The 9,423-nt window shown below is 42.0% G+C and overlaps 1 non-coding gene across 1 annotated transcript; it reads right to left on the bottom strand.

The window, feature by feature from the left end:
* Positions 1-3,534: 3,534 nt before the first annotated feature.
* On the bottom strand, positions 3,535-3,641 carry LOC141681487 (small nucleolar RNA R71). Its single transcript, XR_012558917.1, has one exon. It is a non-coding gene; the product is annotated as a small nucleolar RNA R71 (small nucleolar RNA).
* Positions 3,642-9,423: the final 5,782 nt, after the last annotated feature.

A 9,423-nucleotide genomic window follows, 5' to 3' on the forward strand; every position in this document is an offset into this window, starting at 1 on the left:
ACTATCTATCTGTGTGATAAAAGCCTAGTAGGATACCACATGTTGTTTAATTGCTTATCAAGTACTAAAGGCTGGCCACCTTCTGTACTAACTATGCAATAGAACAAGTGTTCATGATCATAGTGATCTCTCAATAAATTCCTTTACTTCTATATGATGGATCAAGCTTTCGAAGATGGAAGCAGCTAAAGGAAGTAGTATCAGTACGGTGGTATTCCGTTTCTAACGCGTTTGTGATACAAAGGTTGACGTGGTTATTAAAAGGTTATAGAACGCTAACGAGCAAAAGTATAACCAGTATAATATTAGGAACAGAAGGTAGTAGCGATTACGAAATGGAAAAGAATGGGTATTGAGAAGCAAAAGCTCTAATGCTAAAAGCTATAATGAGAGTCTGTGCAATAGACTTGAAAGAATTTGGAATGATCACTTAACGCGGATTGAGTTTTCTTACGATAATAGATCATATGTCAGTATTGAGATATCGCCTTATGAGATCCTTGAGGGAAGATAATGTCGATCTCCCTTATGTTAGGATGAAGTTGTAGAGCACAAGATGCTCGGACCCACAGTAGTCCAAAGGACCAGGGTTATAATAGATCTAATCAGAGGACGGCTGGTAGTAACCCAAGATGGAGATAAGAGGTATGCTGATTTGACTCGAAAGGACAAAGATTACGAAATAGGGGACCTAGTAATGTTATAGGTATCCCTTGGAAAGGATTGATGAAGGTTGGAAAGAAAGGAAAGTTTAAGTCCACGAATTGTTGGACCCTTGGATATACTAAAACATATTGGGAAGTTAGCATACGAGCTAGCCCTACCCCCGAACATGTAGCAAGTTTATAACGTGTTCCACGTATCAATGCTAAGGAAGTATCATCGGGATGCCAGACACATAGTGAAGTACGAGCATGTGGATATGCAACCAGATCTGACTTACGTGGAGAAACCAGTAAGGATTATAGATAAGAAGGAGCAGGTGCTTCGGAACAAAGTGATCAAGCTAGTCAGAGTGCTATGGCAGAATCATAATGTGAAAGAATCAACTTGGGAACTAGAGAGCGCAATGCTAGAAAAGTACCCCCATTTGTTTTCTATTTGATTCCGGGACGGAATCCTTTTAAGGAGGGGAGACTGTAATAACCCCCAAAATTTTGAACTTTTTGTAACCCTTATGAATAGTGTTTTTGCTGAATGAGAAAACTTTTCATGCAACACTATGTAGGGGTTCTGTTATGGATATTCTGAGATTTAATTAGTACTCTATATGGTATATAAGTGTATGTAAAGATCGTTAGAATCCAATTCCGAACACTTTGATTTTTCCCGGAAATCCACTAGATACGGAAAGAATTGAGTATAACAGATCAGCGGTCATTAGGCAAACAATTAGGAAGTTAATTGATAAGTGGCATTTTATACCACTTAGAACGTCTTAAAATGGCTTAAATTGGTGTCTTGAAATCAAGTATTTTGTGTATTTGATGCGTTTTTCTAGTGTTTATGCATTTCAGGGTATTAGTTGTATTTCGGGGGAGGAATCATCAAGAATAAGCCTTGGCATGTGTTCACCATTGCGAGAGGAAAGGAATGGGCAGATTACGGCGAAGAAACGGAGCAAACCTGGATTTTTTCCAGTAGAGGCCTGCGCGCCCGCGCAGCAATGCTGAGCGGCCGCGCAGCAACCTGCGCGCCCGCGCAGCTATGCTGAGCGGCCGCGCAGGGTCGGGGAAAAAGATAAATTATTTTAGACTTCTACTTCTGTTTGGCTTCCAACTTCTATGTAATCTGAGTTTTATGGGACTATTATATAGGTAGATTTGAGACGTTTTTACGGAGAGTATTAGGGGGATTATGTTTTAGATTGTGTTTTATGCAAGAAGCGAAGGAGATAAGGAAGAAGACCAATTTAGCACACCGCAACGAAGAGGAAGCATATTTTCTTGTGATTCTTGTTTCGTTGTAACGTTGGATGCTAGTTTTCTTGCTTTGACTTATTTACTCTTGTGACGTACTCTGTTTTAATATAATTAGTTTAGTTATTATTTTCTTGTGTTTGTTTATCATGATTTCATATGAACCCATGATGGCGATAAGTTCTATTATGGGCTAATCGTGATCATGGGGTTGCAACGGATTTATTATGGAATTCTTTAGTTAATTGTTTAATACTTTAGTGTGTGATGATTGCATGATATCTAGTATTGGTTGTGCGTATTCGTCTTATGTGCGTCGCGAACATATAAGATAGGGTGTTAATCTCTTGTGAAGCGACGGTGGATCTTGAGGTTTAGAACTTGCCATGCTAGCATAGGTTCATGTACGTTGTGCATGATTAGTGGGTAACTCTAACAGTTTTATTTGCCCTATGTAATCAAAAGGAATAACTTGTGCTTAAATCGTTGTGTTGTCAATTTCTGTAGACATATAGGAACTCAACATAATTGATGACTATTCAACTTCTATCTTAATTATGGATGTTTGGTAGAATGGTATTAGTACAATGAAAGTTGGCTTTTATCAGTTTTGTGTTATTCGATTAATATCATCACTGTCACATGCTAAAGGTAATAATAATGGCTATAGAAGGAAGTAATAATGAAGTTGTGATCTCATGAGTGTTTTATTATTGATAAATTGAAGTGTTAGTTAAGTGGTTAATTAAGTAGTTAATTATAGTTAATATTTAATCAACAATTTTAAGTGTTATTATCTTAACATTGAGAAGTAATCATACATTGGTGAGTGAGTTTAATTAGACAATAATTTAGTCTGAGTCTCTGAGGGAACGAACTAGAAAGTATTCTATATTACTTGCGAACGCGTATACTTGCGTGAATATTAGCGCGTATTTTCGCCCTAACAAGTTTTTGGCGCCGCTGCCGGGGACTCGGCGTATTTGTTTAGTTTATGTACTTACCATCATTGGTCATTAGGACTCAGTGATTAGGACGTAGTAGTTACTTACTCTTTTCGGTTGTGTTTCAGGTACTTTAGCAAGCGTTTATGCAAACTCGTTCTCGTGCTCGCAAGAGGACTTTAGATACAGCTGAGGAGACAGACGAAGTTCTTGATATTCCGGAGAAGTTAGATTTTGAGGATTCGGATTCAGGAACTGAGCAGAAAGAACCAGTAAACATGGGAGATCGTATTGTTCAAGCTGATCCAGCTCTTATGGATTTTTCTCGGCCTAAAATTGATGACATTCAGTCAAGCATCCTTCATCCGGCTATTCAAGCTAACACCTTTGAAATCAAGCCGGCCACTATTCAGATGGTGCAGAATTCTGTTTCTTTTGGAGGAGCGGCAACTGAAGACCCCAACATGCATATAAGGAATTTTGTCGAGATCTGCAGCACTTTTAAGTATAATGGCGTGACTGATGAGGCTATCAAGTTGAGGCTTTTCCCATTCTCACTGAGGGACAAGGCTAAAGACTGGTTACATTCTGAACCAGCTGGGTCCATCACTACGTGGCAAGATCTTGCGCAAAAGTTTATGGTGAAGTTTTATCCGATGGCAAAGACTGCTGCTATGAGGAGTGCTCTTACTCAGTTTGCGCAGCAACCTACAGAATCTATGTGCGAGGCTTGGGAACGCTACAAGGAAATGTTGAGAAAATGTCCACATCATGGAATGCCGGATTGGATGGTGATCACTGGTTTCTATAATGGTTTGGGGGCCCAATCTCGGCCCATGCTCGATGCAGCAGCTGGAGGCGCCTTATGGGCTAAAAGCTATACTGAGGCGTATAATCTTATCGAGACGATGGCTGCAAATGAGCATCAAAACCCAACTCATAGGATGACGTCAGGCAAGGTGGCAGGTATTCTGGAAGTTGATGCAGCCACCGCTATTGCAGCCCAGCTCCAAGCGCTATCAATAAAGGTTGATTCTTTGGCTACGTATGGAGTTAATCAAATAGTTGTGGTTTGTGAGCTTTGTGCAGGTTCTCATGCTACGGATCAGTGTTCTCTTGTAAACGAATCTGTTCAGTATGTGAATAATTATCAGCGACAACAGCAGCCTGTGCCAGTGACCTATCATCCTAACAACAGAAATCATCAAAATTTCAGCTGGGGGAATAATCAGAATGCTATTCAGCCACCATATCAGCAAGGAGTGAGTAAACAGTTTAACCCACCTGGATTCCAGCAACCACAGCAGTATGCTACAAGGCAATCATATCCTCAACAGGGAAGTGCAGCGGCACCTACTAGTGCTGATTTTGAGGAACTTAAGCTGTTGTGCAAGAGTCAGGTGGTTTCTATCAAGACCTTGGAAAATCAAATTGGTCAATTAGCCAATGCAGTGCTCATTCGTCAACCTGGCACTCTTCCCAGTGACACGGAAGTACCGGGCAGGAAGGAAGCTAAAGAGCAAGTCAAGGCTATTACCTTAAGGTCTGGAAAAGTAGCGGATGCTGAAAAGGCAAAAGAAGTAGAAGCTGAAATTAGAGGTGAAGAATCTAAGCAAAAGGAGAAAGCGGCGGAACCAAGGAAGACTACTGTTGAACACACTCTGCCTGAGGCTAATACAGGGGAGAAACAGCTCTATCCTCCACCACCTTTTCCTAAGAGATTGCAGCAACAAAAGCTGGATAGACAGTTCGGGAAGTTTCTGGAGGTGTTCAAGAAACTTCACATCAATATACCTTTCGCTGAGGCTCTGGAACAAATGCCTAGTTATGCGAAGTTTATGAAGACTATTCTTTCAAGGAAGGTGAAACTGGATGACCTTGAAACCGTTGCTCTCACGGAAGAATGCAGCGCTGTTCTGCAACAAAAGTTACCACCAAAACTGAAAGATCCAGGGAGCTTCACCATTCCTTGCACAATTGGCAATCTGACGTTTGACAAGTGCCTTTGTGATTTGGGAGCAAGCATTAATCTGATGCCGTTGTCGATCTTTAAAAAACTGGATCTGCCTGATCCAAAACCCACGTACATGTCACTACAATTGGTTGACCGTTCCATTACTTACCCAAGGGGCATAATTGAGGATGTGCTCGTCAAAGTGGATAAGCTCTTCTTTCCAGCAGATTTTGTTATTCTGGATTTTGAGGAAGATAAGAAGATTCCCATAATCTTGGGGAGGCCTTTCTTGGCTACTGGCCTTACCTTGATAGATGTGCAAAAAGGGGAACTTACTATGCGGGTCCAAGATCAGGATGTGACCTTCAACGTATTCAAGGCAATGAAATTCCCTATAGAAGATGAGGAGTGCTTAAAAGTGGATGTGATTGATTCTGCGGTTACTTCGAAACTCGATCACATGCTAATGTCTGATGCATTGGAAAAGGCCTTAGTGGGGGATTTTGACAGCGATGATGAAGATAACAACGAGCAATTACAATATCTAAACGCTTCTCCCTGGAAGCGAAAGCTGGACATACCATTTGAATCTCTTGGTACTTCTGACCTCAAGAACGCTGAAGGGAAGCTCAAACCATCAATAGAGGAAGCACCTACCTTGGAGCTCAAGCCATTACCTGAACACTTGAGGTATGCTTTTTTAGGTGATTCATCTACGTTACCTGTTATTATTTCATCTGACCTTTCAGGTAGTGAGGAAGACAAGCTCTTAAGGATTTTGAGAGAATTCAAATCGGCTATTGGATGGACCATAGCAGACATCAAGGGGATAAGTCCTTCATATTGTATGCATAAAATTCTGCTAGAGGAAGGTAGTAAGCCAACTGTGGAACAGCAGCGAAGACTGAATCCCATCATGAAGGAGGTGGTGAAGAAAGAAATTCTGAAATGGCTAGATGCAGGCATCATTTATCCTATTTCTGACAGCTCGTGGGTGAGCCCCGTACAATGTGTACCTAAGAAGGGAGGTATCACTGTGGTCGCAAATGAAAAGAATGAGCTCATCCCTACTCGAACAGTTACAGGATGGAGAGTATGCATGGATTATAGAAAATTGAACAAAGCCATAAGGAAGGATCACTTCCCCCTTCCATTTATTGATCAGATGCTTGACATATTGGCGGGTCATGAGTATTTTTGTCTTCTAGATGGTTATTCCGGGTATAATCAGATTTGTATTGCACCAGAGGATCAGGAAAAGACTACCTTCACTTGTCCATTTGGCACATTTGCTTTTCGCAGAGTTTCGTTTGGGTTATGTGGCGCCCCGGCCACCTTTCAGAGATGTATGATGGCTATATTCTCTGACATGATTGGAAATAACGTCGAAGTGTTCATGGATGACTTCTCCGTCTTTGGACACTCATATGATGAATGTTTGAATAATCTGCGCGCCGTACTCAAAAGATGCGTGGAAACTAATTTGGTGCTTAATTCAGAGAAATGTCATTTTATGGTGCGTGAAGGCATTATCCTTGGGCATAAGGTCTCTAGCAAGGGTCTGGAGGTGGACAAGGCCAAGGTGGGAGTCATTGAAAATCTTCCCCCACCTAATTCTGTGAAAGGAATCCGTAGTTTTCTTGGTCATGCGGGTTTTTATCGGCTATTCATCAAGGACTTTTCAAAGATATCTAAGCCGTTGTGCAATTTGCTTGAGAAAGATGTGCCGTTCAAATTTGATGATGAATGTTTGGCAGCATTCGAGACTCTCAAGAAGAGTTTGATCACTGCACCAGTTATTACAGCACCAGATTGGACAGAACCGTTTGAGATGATGTGTGATGCGAGTGATTATGCGGTAGGTGCAGTTCTGGGACAGCGCAAGAAAAATCTCTTCCATGTGGTCTACTATGCGAGTAGGACTTTAAATGGTGCCCAATTGAACTACACCACTACTGAGAAGGAGCTTTTGGCTATAGTCTTTGGTTTTGAGAAATTTTGATCGTATCTACTTGGTACGAAAGTAACAGTATTCACTGATCATGCAGCTATTCACTATCTAGTTTCCAAGAAGGATTCGAAGGCGAGACTCATTCGTTGGGTGCTTTTACTTCAGGAATTTGAGTTAGAGATCAAAGATAGAAAAGGTACTGAGAATCAAGTAGCTGACCATCTCTCTAGGTTGGAGAATCCCGATTCTACTTCACAAGATAGGACGTTAATCAATGAATCTTTTCCGGATGAGCAGTTGTTTGCAATTCAGGAGGAAGAACCATGGTTTGCAGATATTGTAAACTATCTCGTCAGCAACATAATGCCTCCTAATTTAACATCCGCCCAAAAGAAGAAGTTTCTGCATGAGGTGAAGTGGTATATGTGGGATGAACCATATTTGTTTAGACAGGGAGCTGACCAGATCATCAGGAGATGTATCCCGTTCAGTGAGATGGAGGGGATATTACGAGACTGCCATTCCACGGTTTATGGTGGACACTATGGAGGTGAGAAGACGGCAGCTCGTATTCTGCAAGCAGGTTTTTTCTGGCCTACTTTGTTCAAGGATGCTCATCAGTTTGTTTTAAGGTGTGATCGTTTCCAAAGAGTGGGAAATTTGTCAAGGAAGGATGAGATGCCATTAAATGTGATGCTTGAAGTCGAGGTCTTTGATGTATGGGGAATCGATTTCATGGGGCCTCTTATCTCGTCTTGCAATAATCAGTACATCTTGCTGGCAGTCGATTATGTCTCAAAATGGGTCGAAGTTAAAGCTTTACCGACAAATGATGCAAAGGCAGTACTAAATTTTCTTCATAAGCAAATTTTCACAAGGTTTGGAACACCTCGGGTAATCATAAGTGATGAAGGATCGCATTTTTGCAACCGTAAGTTCACTTCTATGATGCAGCGTTATAATGTGAATCATCGAGTAGCTACTGCCTATCATCCGCAAACAAATGGTCAAGCGGAAGTATCTAACAGAGAGATAAAGCGCATTCTAGAGAAGGTTGTTTGTCCGTCAAGGAAGGATTGGTCTTTAAAGCTCGATGAAGCTGTTTGGGCTTACAGAACAGCATACAAAACTCCACTTGGGATGTCACCGTTTCAGTTGGTGTACGGTAAGGGATGTCATCTACCGGCGGAGCTTGAGCATAAGGCCTACCGGGCATTGAAGAAATTGAACCTGGATTTAGATGCAGCTGGTAAGAAAAGAATGCTTCAGCTTAATGAACTTGATGAATTTTGACTTCAAGCGTACGAGAATAATAAAATGTATAAGGAAAAGGTGAAGAGGTGGCCCGATAGGAAGCTACATCCTAAGTTATTTGTGCCAGGGCAACAAGTTCTTTTATTCAACTCTCGGCTCCGACTTTTTCCTGGGAAGTTGAAATCAAGGTGGTCTGGACCTTTTATTGTCAAAACTGTGTTTCCACATGGAGCGGTGGAAATTTTTGAGAATGATTCGGACCAAGCATTCAAGGTTAACGGTCAGCGGTTGAAGCACTACTATGGGGACATGGCAAACCGAGAGGTGGTTAGTGCCATTTTGTTGACTACTTGAGAAAGGTACGGAACGTCAAGCTAATGACGAAAAAGAAGTGCTGCGTGGGAGGCAACCCATGAATTGTTGTTACAGGAACCCTTAGAAGTTAATAACCTATCCAAAAACACAAAAAAATCAGAAAACAGGGGCTGGAAATTTTTTTTTCCAGAGACCCTCTGCGCGCCCGCGCAGCTATGCTGAGCGGCCGCGCAGGGGTCGAGTTCCAGAAAATTTTTTGCAGTTCAGAAAAAAAAAACAAACAAAAACACAAAAACAGTTTTAGCCCATAAACCCACGAATTGTTCCCACTACCCCATCATTTTATCCCTTAATTCCCAAACCCTAATCTAATCCACACCCTATATATACATACACCTATCCTACATATCTCCCACAAAACTTCCTACACTTAAACCCTCTCACAAACATCAAAAATCAGTTCTTACACACTTTTATTCACGAATCAATGGCACCCAAGAGAGCACGCACTATTGACAGCAGCAGCACAGTTCCTACTGCTGATTCATCGAGGGGTACTGCTGCAAGGCCTCGGTTAACTGACAGAGCTGCGGAGGAGGAGTACACTAGGCTGTTGGGGAAGCCGATTCTGAAGGAGAGGGGGTTTTTACCATCAGGGAGGGATGGTGAGTTGTTGCCCATGATTGCAAAGAAGGGGTGGATAGCTTTTTGTGAGTCACCCGAAGCAGTACCGATGAGCGTTGTTCGCGAGTTCTACACGAACGCGAAGGCTCAAAAGAATGGGTTTTCTGTAGTCCGTGGGCTGACGGTTGATTATCATCCTGCGGCGATTCGCCGTGTGATTGGACAGCGAGAGAGGAAGCCCGAGGAGGAGAACTGGAATGAAAAGACTGCTGAGGATTTTTACTTGGATTTGATTTGTGCGACTCTCTGTCGACCGGGCACAGTTTGGACCCGCAGTCCAGGCAATAATGAGTATCGTCACTTTCCGGCGATCGCCATGAACAGGTATGCCCGTGCATGGAATGCATTTATATGTGCTAATATTTTGCCTTCTTCACATGCACACGAGGTCACAGTTGAGAG

The sequence above is a fragment of the Apium graveolens genome, chromosome 8 (genome assembly GCF_009905375.1).
Source record: "Apium graveolens cultivar Ventura chromosome 8, ASM990537v1, whole genome shotgun sequence".
Classification (NCBI taxonomy): domain Eukaryota; kingdom Viridiplantae; phylum Streptophyta; class Magnoliopsida; order Apiales; family Apiaceae; genus Apium; species Apium graveolens.